Raw genomic sequence first — 10,412 nt, 5'->3', positions numbered from 1 at the left:
CATTTCCATTCCATAGGAGTGTACTGAGTGCTTACTTTGTGGCAGATATTGCCGTAGACTCTAGGAATGACATGTGGCTACTACCCCAAGGGAGTTTTAATTCTGTTGAGTGAAAGACAGGCAATGTAGACAACAAAGTAAACAAATAAAAAAGATGATTTCCCATGGTGACAGATGCTCTTGGAAAATAATTTGGGCTGGGGGAATTGTGTGATCAGGGAGGAATTTTCAGAGAAAATGACATCAGAGTTGGATAGAAAGAAGGGGCCAGTACAGGAGAAGCCAGGGCAACAATATTCTAGGTAAATAAAAGAGCCTCTGCAAAATGCCCCAAGGTAGCATCAACCTTGGCACATTTGAGGAACAGAAGGAGGACCACTGTGGCATGACAAAAAGAGTTTTGCAAGACTAAATTGTTTTCTGACCTCTTGCAGAGCTGCCGTTGAAGTCTTACTAACTTAGAGTTTCACCTCTGGTTTCTAGACACTACAAGCCCTTCCCGTTTCTCTTTTCTCTTTCTCTCCAGACCGGCTACAGCAAGGAGTGAGATCAGTACCTTAAGACCCAATGTAGGACTTAAGAAAGGACTGGAACCAGTTCAGTCCTCCCAGAAGCCAAATGGGGAGGGAGTCCTGAGGCCAGTCTGTCTCCTTTTTTCAAGAATGTGGTTCTTAACCACCTTTGAGCTATGAACTCCTTTAGCAATCTGATGCAAGCTGGGAAAAATACACACACACATAATTCTGTACACAACTTCAGAGAAAGCACATTGTAGACCCTCTCCTAAGGTCACTACTTTGGCAGTTCTTTCTAAGCTGGTTCATTTTCTCGTTAAGGCTATGTCCTTTTCACCGAAGAGAGTATGTGTGGAAAAAAAACACCTTATAAACAGCAAATCAACCTATTAATACATACAGCCTATACATTCAAATTCTTGTAAGATATAGAATAGATCAGCCGGTGTGGTGGCTCACGCCTGTAATCCCAGCACTTTGGGAAGCTGAGGTGGGCGGATCACGAGGTCAGGGGTTTGAGACCAGCCTGACCAACATGGTGAAACCCCATCTCTATTAAAAAAACAAAAATTAGCCGGGCGTGGTGGTGTGCGCCTGTAATCCCAGCTACTGAGGAGGCTGAGGCCGGAGAATCACTTGAACCCAGGAAACGGAGGTTGCAGTGAGCGGAGATTGTGCCATTGCACTCCAGCCTGGGCGACAGAGTGAGACTCCGTCTCTGGGAGAAAAAAAAAAAAAAAAAAGAGTAGATCTTCCATAGAGATGCATCCATATATAAAATATAACTATAATAATGGTAAAAACATATTTACAGTGTTTTTACTTTGCAGCACACATATATCATTCTATCCCATTGAAATCCTTGGCATATGGTTAGGGAAGACATAGTCCATTTTATAGATGAGGACACTGAAGAAGAGAGGGCCACGTGGCATCCCTGCAATGACAGGGCCGGGTGGCAGCAGCACTGGGACAGGAACCAAGGTCTTGTCACTCTGAGGCCCAGGCACCCCAAGAGGCAATGCCGTCTGCATTTCTCTTTGATTGCTCTCTCCCATGACCTTAAGCAGAACCTGGGGGCGCTCACGGCAAAGGCAGTCTTTGTGCATGCACACTTGGCCCGCATCAGCCTCCTGGTGGGAAACACAGACACAGAGGAAATGATGTTTTCTAACACAGGGAAAGAAGCACAGGGCCTGCCTTCAGAAATCAAGGTTGCGTAGACAGAGGGGAACTTTTTACTAGGGCTTCCTCTTGGCCAATTAAACCTAATGACACATTTCCTTTTTCTTCTGAAAACATACAGCATTTTCCCCTACCATACTGAAGGAGAAGAAACCTGGAAGAACGCCACCTAGTGGCCCAGACCTTCAAGATCGTGGCTGCTTCTCCACCTGCTACCCTGCCCCCACTTCATAGGCCACCTTGCCTATTAGAAAACTGGACCCATACCCCTCGCCATGCAGCAAGATAATCTCAAATGGATCAGAAATCCAACGTAAAAAATGAAAACAAACAAGTATTAGAAGACACATCGGTGGACTTCTTTATACCCTGGGTGTGGGAAGTCTGTCTGTGATTCAAATCCCAGATGCAAACCAAAGGGCCTCTGGGTGTTTGCTCCTCCAGCTGAGAGAGGAGTTGGGGAGGAAAGGGGATGTGTGTGCAATCTTCTCCTCCGTGTGGCATCTGCCCTACCCCATTAGAGCTAAGTGACTGTCCCCAGCCTGGGCTCCTGGGATCAAGGGGAGGGAAACAGATAAAAAAAACAATTAAACTGGCTGGGCCCACTGCCCCCTTTGCCTTCTGGACAGACAGGAAAAGAGGTCTCATTGCTGTGCCTCACAAAAAGGAAGACGCTCAAGATATCAAGAGGCAAGGAGCTGGGAACAGTGGCTCCTACCTGTAATCCTAGCACTTTGGAAGGACAGACAGGAGGATCCTTTGAGCCCAGGAGTTTGAGACCAGCCTGGGCAAAATATCGAGACTCTGTCTCTACAAAAAGTAAAATAAAATAATTAAAAATTAGCCGGGTGCAGCACTGTACCCCTGTAGTCTCAGCTACTCCAAAGGCTGAGACAGGAGAATCATTTGAGCCCAGGAGGTCGAGGCTGCAGTGAGCCAAGATCACACCACTGCACTCTAGCCTGGGTAACAGTGGAAGACCTTGTCTCAAAAAAGAAAAAAAAAAAAAGAAGTTTTTTTTTTTCAAACAAAAATTTTAAGAGAGGAATGGAAACCCAGTCCAAGCTCAACCTGACACCAAAATGAATGCTTTTCTAATGAAAAATCAAATATTTCAATGAAATAAAAGAAAGTATTAATAAATTCAACAACTTTTAAAAAAACCTGCTGCATGGCAAGAAAATTGGCACATTGTGAGAAATATTGGCAACATTTTCACAGAAACAGGTTAATCTGTAATATTAGGAATATAACGAACATTTAAATATTGAGGGGAAAAGGCCAAAACTTGATAGAAAATTAGGCAAAAGGCATGAACAAACAGTTCACACACACAGATACAAAAATATATAGATGGACCTTAAAATACAGAAAGATGTTCAGGTTCACTCATTATGTTATAAATATATATTAGAACCACATTGAGATACCAATCTTTATAAAATTGACAGAATTTCAGATGTTTGACAGTGCACTCCATTGGCAAGGCTGTAATGATTCTCATAATCATTGATGGGAATGCAAAATGATACAACCCTTGTGGAGGGAATTTGGAAATATCTAGCAAAACTATATATGCATTTACCCTTTGACTCAGTAATACTATCTCCAGGAATTTATCCTGAAAATACACTTCTACAAATATAAAACAACATATTTATAAGGTTGTTCACAGAGACATTACTTAAACAGCAAAATATTAGAAACAGCTTCATTCAATTAGGATAGTAATTGAATAAACTGTGATGCAGTCACACAATGGAGTACCACACAGCTGAAAAGCGTTGAGGAATATTTCTCTGAATTAACATGTAGTAATTTCCGGGATATATTAAGTGAAAAAATTAAAGTACTAAAGAATGGATATATTATGCTACTTTTTTTTTGTATTAGAAAGAGAAACGGCCGGGCGCGGTGGCTCAAGCCTGTAATCCCAGCACTTTGGGAGGCCGAGACGGGCGGATCACGAGGTCAGAGATCGAGACCATCCTGGCTAACACAGTGAAACCCTGTCTCTACTAAAAAATACAAAAAACTAGCCCGGCGAGGTGGCGGGCGCCTGTAGTCCCAGCTACCCGGGAGGCTGAGGCAGGAGAATGGCGTAAAACCCAGGAGGCGGAGCTTGCAGTGAGCTGAGATCTGGCCACTGCACTCCAGCCTGGGCGATAGAGCGAGACTCCGCCTCAAAAAAAAAAAAAAAAGAAAGAGAAACACAGGAAGAATAAACCAAAAACAAGCAGTTGCCTATAGGGGATTGGCAGGAATGGAGTGGAAGTAATAAGGATGTGAGTTTACCCTTTCGTATTAGTCTGTTCTCACACTGCTAATAAAGACGTACCGGAGACTGAGTAATTTATAAAGGAAAGAGGGTTAATTGATTCATAATTCAGCATGGCTGGGGAGGCCTCAGGAAACTTACAATCACGGTGGAAGGGGAAGCAAACACGTCCTTCTTCACATGGTGGCAGGAAGGAGAAATGCCAAGCAAAAGGGGGAAAAGCCCCTTATAAAACCATCAATCTCGTGAGAACTCACTCACTATCACGAGAACAGCAGCATGGGTGCAACCACCACAGTGATTCAATTACCTCCCATCAGGCCCCTAGTACAACTCACAGGGATTATAGGAACTACAGTTCAAGATGAGATTTGGGTGAGGACACAGCCAAACTATATCAAATTCTGAGTGTAGTTTTTGATATATAGTTATACATAACTACATATATAATTATATGTATACGTATATATAGTTTTGACTTTTGAACCTTGTAAAAGTTTTTCATATTTAATTTTTTTTTTTTTTTGACGGAGTCTCACTCTGTCACCCAGGCTGGAGTGCAGTGGCATGATCTCAGCTCACTGCAACCTCCAGCTCCTGGGTTCCAGTGATTCTCCTGTCTCAGCCTCCTGAGTAGCTGGGATTACAGCATGTGCCACTATACCTGACTAATTTTTGTATTTTTAGTAGAGATGGGGTTTTGCCATATTGGTCAAGCTGGGCTCAAACTTTTGACCTCAGGTGATCTGCCCATCTCGGCTTCCCAAAGTGCTGGGATTACAGGTGTGAGCCACCATGCCTGGCCCATATTTAAACTTTTTTAAATTTTGAGAGATTTGTCAAAAAGAAAACCTTAAAATTAAATGCAAATATAAACAAATGAACTTAACTGCATATAAAATTAATAATAGAACCATACAGAAAAAAAAAAAAGGTTGACATGACCTGTGAATACAGTATTCTGACCATATACCCTTAACTGGATGTATTCTAAGAACAAATAGTACTACAAAGAAGTCGTGAAATTTTCTTAGGCTTGATGTTGGAAATGTGCTTTTGCACTACCCAGAGAGGGGTCCATTCTGCCTTGTTCTGGATTCCTGTCTTAATTTAAAGGGAAACGTTCACAATTTCCAGAGCCCTTGATGTCCTGCCAATGAAGGAGGAAGATGTCCTTAAGTTCCTTTCAGCAGGAACCCACTTAGGTGGCACCAACCTTGACTTCCAAATGGAACAGTACGTCTATAAAATGAAAAGTGATGGCACCTACATCCTAAATCTGAAGAAGAGCTGGGAGAAGTTTCTGCTGGCAGCTCGTGCCATTGTTGCCATCGAAAACCCTGCTGATGTCAGTGTCATATCCTCCAGGAAAACTGGCCAGAAAGCCATGCCGTCATTTGCTGCTATCACTGAAGCCACTCTTGTTGCTGGCCGCTTCACTCCTAGAACATTCTCTAACCAGATCCCGGCAGCCTTCTGGGAGGCACGGCTTCTTGCGGTTACTGACCCCAGGGCTGACCACCAGCCCCTCACAGAAGCATCTTACGTTAACGTATCTACCATTGCTCTGTGTCACACAGATTCTCCTATGCACTATGTGGACATTGCTATTCCATGCAACAACAAGGGAGCTCGCTCAGGGGGTTTGACGTGGTGGATGCTGGCCTGGAAAGTCCTGCACATGCCTGGCGCCATCTGTGAAAGGCACCAGATCTCTGCTTCTACAGAGATCCTGAAGAGACTGTAAAGAAGAGCAGGCTGCTGCTGGAAAGGCAGTGACCAAGAGGAATTTCAGGATGAATGAACTGCTGCAGCTCATGAGTCCACTGCTACTCAGCCTGAGGGTGCAGACTGGTCTGAAGGTGGCAGGTGCCCTCTGCTATTCAGCAGCTCCCTACTGAAGACTGGAGTGCTCTGCTTGCCACGGAAGACTGGTCTGCAGCTCCCACTGCTTAGGCCACTAAATGTATAGGAGCAACCACTGAATGGGCTTAAGCTGTTTGTCCACAGGCTTTTAAACACCACGAAAAGAAGGCTGACAGAAATAAACACCAATTTATTTTAAAAAGGAAATGGTAGGCCAGGTGCCATGGCTCACACCTGAAATCCCAGCACTTTGGGAGGCCAAGACGGGTGGATCACCTGAGATCGGGAGTTCGAGACCAGCCTGACCAACACGGAGAAACCCGTCTCCACAAAAAAAACAAAATTAGCTGAACATTGTGGCGCATGCCTGTAATCAAAGCTACTCAGGAGGCTGAGGCGGGAGAATCACTCGAACCCGGGAGACGGAGGTTGCAGCAAGCCAAGATTGCACCATTGCACTCCAGCCTGGGCAACAAGAGCAAAACTCCATCTCAAAAAAAAAAAAAAAAAGAAGGAAATGGTATTGGAGCAGTCATTCTAAAAGTGTTTGGGGTGTATTGTAGGACAGAGCAAATAGTTAAATATATTGATGTTTCCATTTGCTAACAGGTGTGTTAAAATAAACTAAATGAATGAATGTATTGATGGTGTTGGAAGTCAGAGTTCCCATTGTGGAGGAAGCAAAGATACAAATATGGAATGGAAAGATGAGGAGGAATCCTGTGGAACTGGATTTTAATTGGAAGAAATTTAAAAAAAAAATACTAATGTTTTAAAAGTATGCATTTCCTAGATCTGTCCACTGAAAGGGTTTATAAGCAATGGTATCCCAGTAGCAATGAGCAAACCTAGTGGCCAGAGCTTGATTTCTGAATGCCATTTTCCACTAAAAGAAAACTTGGAGAAATGGCTGATTCCAGACCTGGAGCAGGGAAAATATGAAGTGAGCCGCAAAGTAAGGAAGTGCTCGAAGATGGATGGGGTTATGTCAAAAGGATACTGACATCAGCTTGGAGGAACTTCCACTAACCATATTTGGGACAATCTGGCATCAAAAATAAGTTATTGTAGTAGATTATAATGCAGACCTCAGAAGATTAGCCTCAAGGTTCTGGGGGCCCTTCCACAGGGCTTTTTGACAGCATGGCAGCTGGCTTCCCCTGGAGCAAGCCATGTGACAGCTCCCGAAATGAAAACCGTAGTGTTTTATATAACCTCATCTCAGAAGTGACAGTCTATAACTTCTGACTTATTCTATTCTTTAGAAGCAAGTCACTAAGCCCAGTGCATACCTAAGGGAAGGGGGAACCCAAGAATGTAGACACCAGGAGGTAGGGACCAATGGGAGCCATCTTAGAGGGCACTCACACCAAGTAATCAATTATAACCACATTACCAGTAATGAAACAAATTGACATTATGTCCCTCTTGATACACCACAATGCGAAATACACAGCGATACAGATATAGTATTCTTGGGGGAAAAGGAAGAAACAGACAGACAAATCCAGAATGTGGGACACTCTATAAGAGAACCAGTTTGAATTCTCAAAAAGTGTCAATATCATGAAAAAGATAAAATAATTGCTGTAAGTTACAGAAGACTAAAGAGACATGACAAATCGTGAGATTTGTGATCCTTAAAAAGATTCAGGATCCACTGGGTGCTGTGGCTTATGCCTATAATCCCAGCACTTTGGAAGGCTGAGGCAGGCAGATCACGAGGTCAGGAGATCAAGACCATTCTGGCTAACACAGTGAAACCCCGTCTCTACTAAAAATATTTTTAAAAATTAGCTGGGCGTGCTGGTGGATGCCTTAATCCCAGCTACTCAGGAGACTGAGGCAGGAAAATTGCTTGAACCAGGGAGGCGGAGGTTGCAGTGAGCCTAGATGGTGCCACTGCACTCCAGCCTGGGTGACAAGAGCAAACTCCATCTCAAAAAAAAAAAAAAAAAAAAAAAATGATTCAGGATCAAAAAACAAAAAGAGCTATAAAAGACATTCTTGAACCAATTTGAATATAGACTGCATATTAAACTATTAAGTATCTGTTAAATTTGTTGGATGCGATAATGCTATTACGCTTACGGAAGAGAATCCCTTTCTTCTAAGAGAAACACGCCGAAATATTTATGCGTCAAGTGTACAATATCTGCAAGTTATTTTCAAATAGTTCAGGAAAGCAAAACCAAAACAAAAAGACTCTAACGTATAAATACACATACGAGTGTGTATATATGTTTGGAAATGTGAAGGATATACTCACATTCATTGTCCTGTTCTTTCAATTTTTCCTTATTGAACTCTTTTTGTTGGTTTGTTTGTTTGTTTTGTTTGTTTTGAGACGGAGTTTCACTCTTGTTGCCCAGGCTGGAGTGCAATGGCACGATCTCGGCTCACCGCAACCTCCGCCTCCTGGGTTCAAGCGATTCCTGCCTCAGCCTCCCGAGTAGCTAGGATTACAGGCTTGTGCCACCATGCCCGCCTACTTTTTTGTATTTTTAGTAAAGACGTGGTTTCTCCATGTTGGTCAGGCTGGTCTCGAACTCCCGACCTCAGATGATCCGCCCGCCTCAGCCTCCCAAAGTGCTGGGATTACAGGCATGAGCCACCAAGCCCGGCTCTTTCAATTTTTCTAAGTTTAAAGTTTTTCAAATAGAAGGTTGCCGAGGTGGAAGGTGGGAGTGGATATTGAGAATTTTAGGAATTTAACCAAATCTCTATGGGAAAGACCCTTGGTATGTGTTGGGCTGCCCTGAAGATTCCAGGGAGCCCACCAATAGTCTCTTGGTGGTGCCCAGTGTACGTGCTGGGGATTCTGTGAGCCAGTGCTCACTCCATGTTGAGAGGTGAAAAGGCAATGTCTTAGTCTGTATACCTGAGACTAAGTGATTTGTAATGAGCAGAACCTTATTGGTTCACAGTTCTGGGGGCTGGGAAGTCCAACTTCGAGGCACCAGCCAGTGAGCACCTTCTTGCTGCATCATCACATGGTGGAGAGCAGAAGGGCAAAAGGCAAAAGGGCGCCAAACTGGCCCTTTTATAACTGCATTAGTCATTAGGTCCCATTGTTAGCAATTACATTTCAACATGAATTTAGTAGACAAACATTCAAACCATAGGGAGTCAAAGCATACCTGGATTCTAATCCTTGCTCTGCCCCTTCCTAGCTGTGTGACTTTGGGTAAGTTATTAATCCTCTCTGACCCTCAGTTTCCTCAACTGTGAAGTGAGAGAGATCATGCCTACTCGGCATGATTGTTTAAATGTGCTAAATAAATAGTACTTCCCTCATATTCCTTTCCTTGTACCACCTCCCAAATCACCAGTTTATTCATTCATTAACTATTTATTATTATTCCTTTACAAGGAGCAAGGGATACAAATCTGAGTCAAGTTACTCTTTACTAACAAAAGATAAGCGCTTGGTGTTAAGGAGTGAGGAGTTGCCCAACAAGACTTCATAGAGGCTGGGCTATAGGGCAGAGTCTAGGATCGTGAGCTTGGTGGCCTGCACAGGTGATGGAAGAAGAGCCTAACCTGCAATGAGGGCCCTCAGGGGCAAAGGTAGTGGGTAGTTCAGGTGTCAGGAGGGTGACTGGACTGGGGGCATTTGGCGAAGTAGGCAGGGCCAGGTTAGGAAATGGGTTGGGCCCCACATGAGCAGTGTAGTTCCTTGTCTAGAATGACGGGGTGCCCCTAAAAAATGCATTTCCAAAGATCACTTATTACTGACCATGACAAGCTTTGATGTTTGGTTCAGAAAATGCAGTAGGTGGAGCTCAGCTGTATTATACTGGTTTAAAACAACAACAACACTTGAATGGATAAATAGAAGGAAGCCATGTACCCTAAATTTTTCTGTGGCCTTTCTCACCACCTTCTTCCCAGACGGGGAGGAAGAACCCTGGCTAGGGGATTAGGCTGACAGAATAGGGCCGGCCTTTGAGAAGGGTGATATTTTTCAGGTAGAGGCACACAAAGAAAAAAATAAAGAGAGAAGGGTATTGATTGCAGAATAAAGCTCTTCTGTCACCTGTTGTCACCATCTCCTTATGCAGCCTCTGTCCACAAGCACCTAATACCCTTACCACCACCCTAGACTAGATTGCAGGGACTACCACTTTCTAAATCACATGTTTCTGTAATACATTAATTTACTTTTTGCCACAAATTTATATTACTTCTGTAATCTGGAAAAAAAAATGACCAGAGAGAGAGAGAGAGAAAGAAACCCTAAACATCCAATTCCCATACCAATCTAGATTGATCTTGAAAGATCTGCTTTCCCCCACATCAGTCCCCCTATAATGCCTGCCATTCTTGGGTCTCCTCTGCCCCTTTCTCCATCCCTCTGCCCCTTTCTCCATTTCTAGATTGCTAGAAAGTAAGAGAGAGGAGGGAGCATCACAGTGGACTGGCTTCAAGCCCTTGCTGGGGGACACATGAAGGACCCCAGCCTGTGCCAGCCCTGGTGCTGAGAACTCCAGGTTCCTGGTTCCTGTGGGGACCCCAGGGCTCACCACTGGCATCCTGGCAGAGCGGTCCCGGGGTACCCGGGCCAG

At 43.9% G+C, this 10,412-nt stretch overlaps 1 pseudogene; it reads left to right on the top strand.

Annotated features, from left to right (window-relative positions):
- Window positions 1-2,871: 2,871 nt before the first annotated feature.
- Window positions 2,872-5,973, top strand: LOC104658429 (annotated as a pseudogene).
- The last annotated feature ends 4,439 nt before the right edge of the window (window positions 5,974-10,412 follow it).

Source organism: Rhinopithecus roxellana, chromosome 14, assembly GCF_007565055.1.
Source record: "Rhinopithecus roxellana isolate Shanxi Qingling chromosome 14, ASM756505v1, whole genome shotgun sequence".
NCBI lineage: Eukaryota > Metazoa > Chordata > Mammalia > Primates > Cercopithecidae > Rhinopithecus > Rhinopithecus roxellana.
This window is presented reverse-complemented; position numbering and strand designations above follow the sequence as displayed.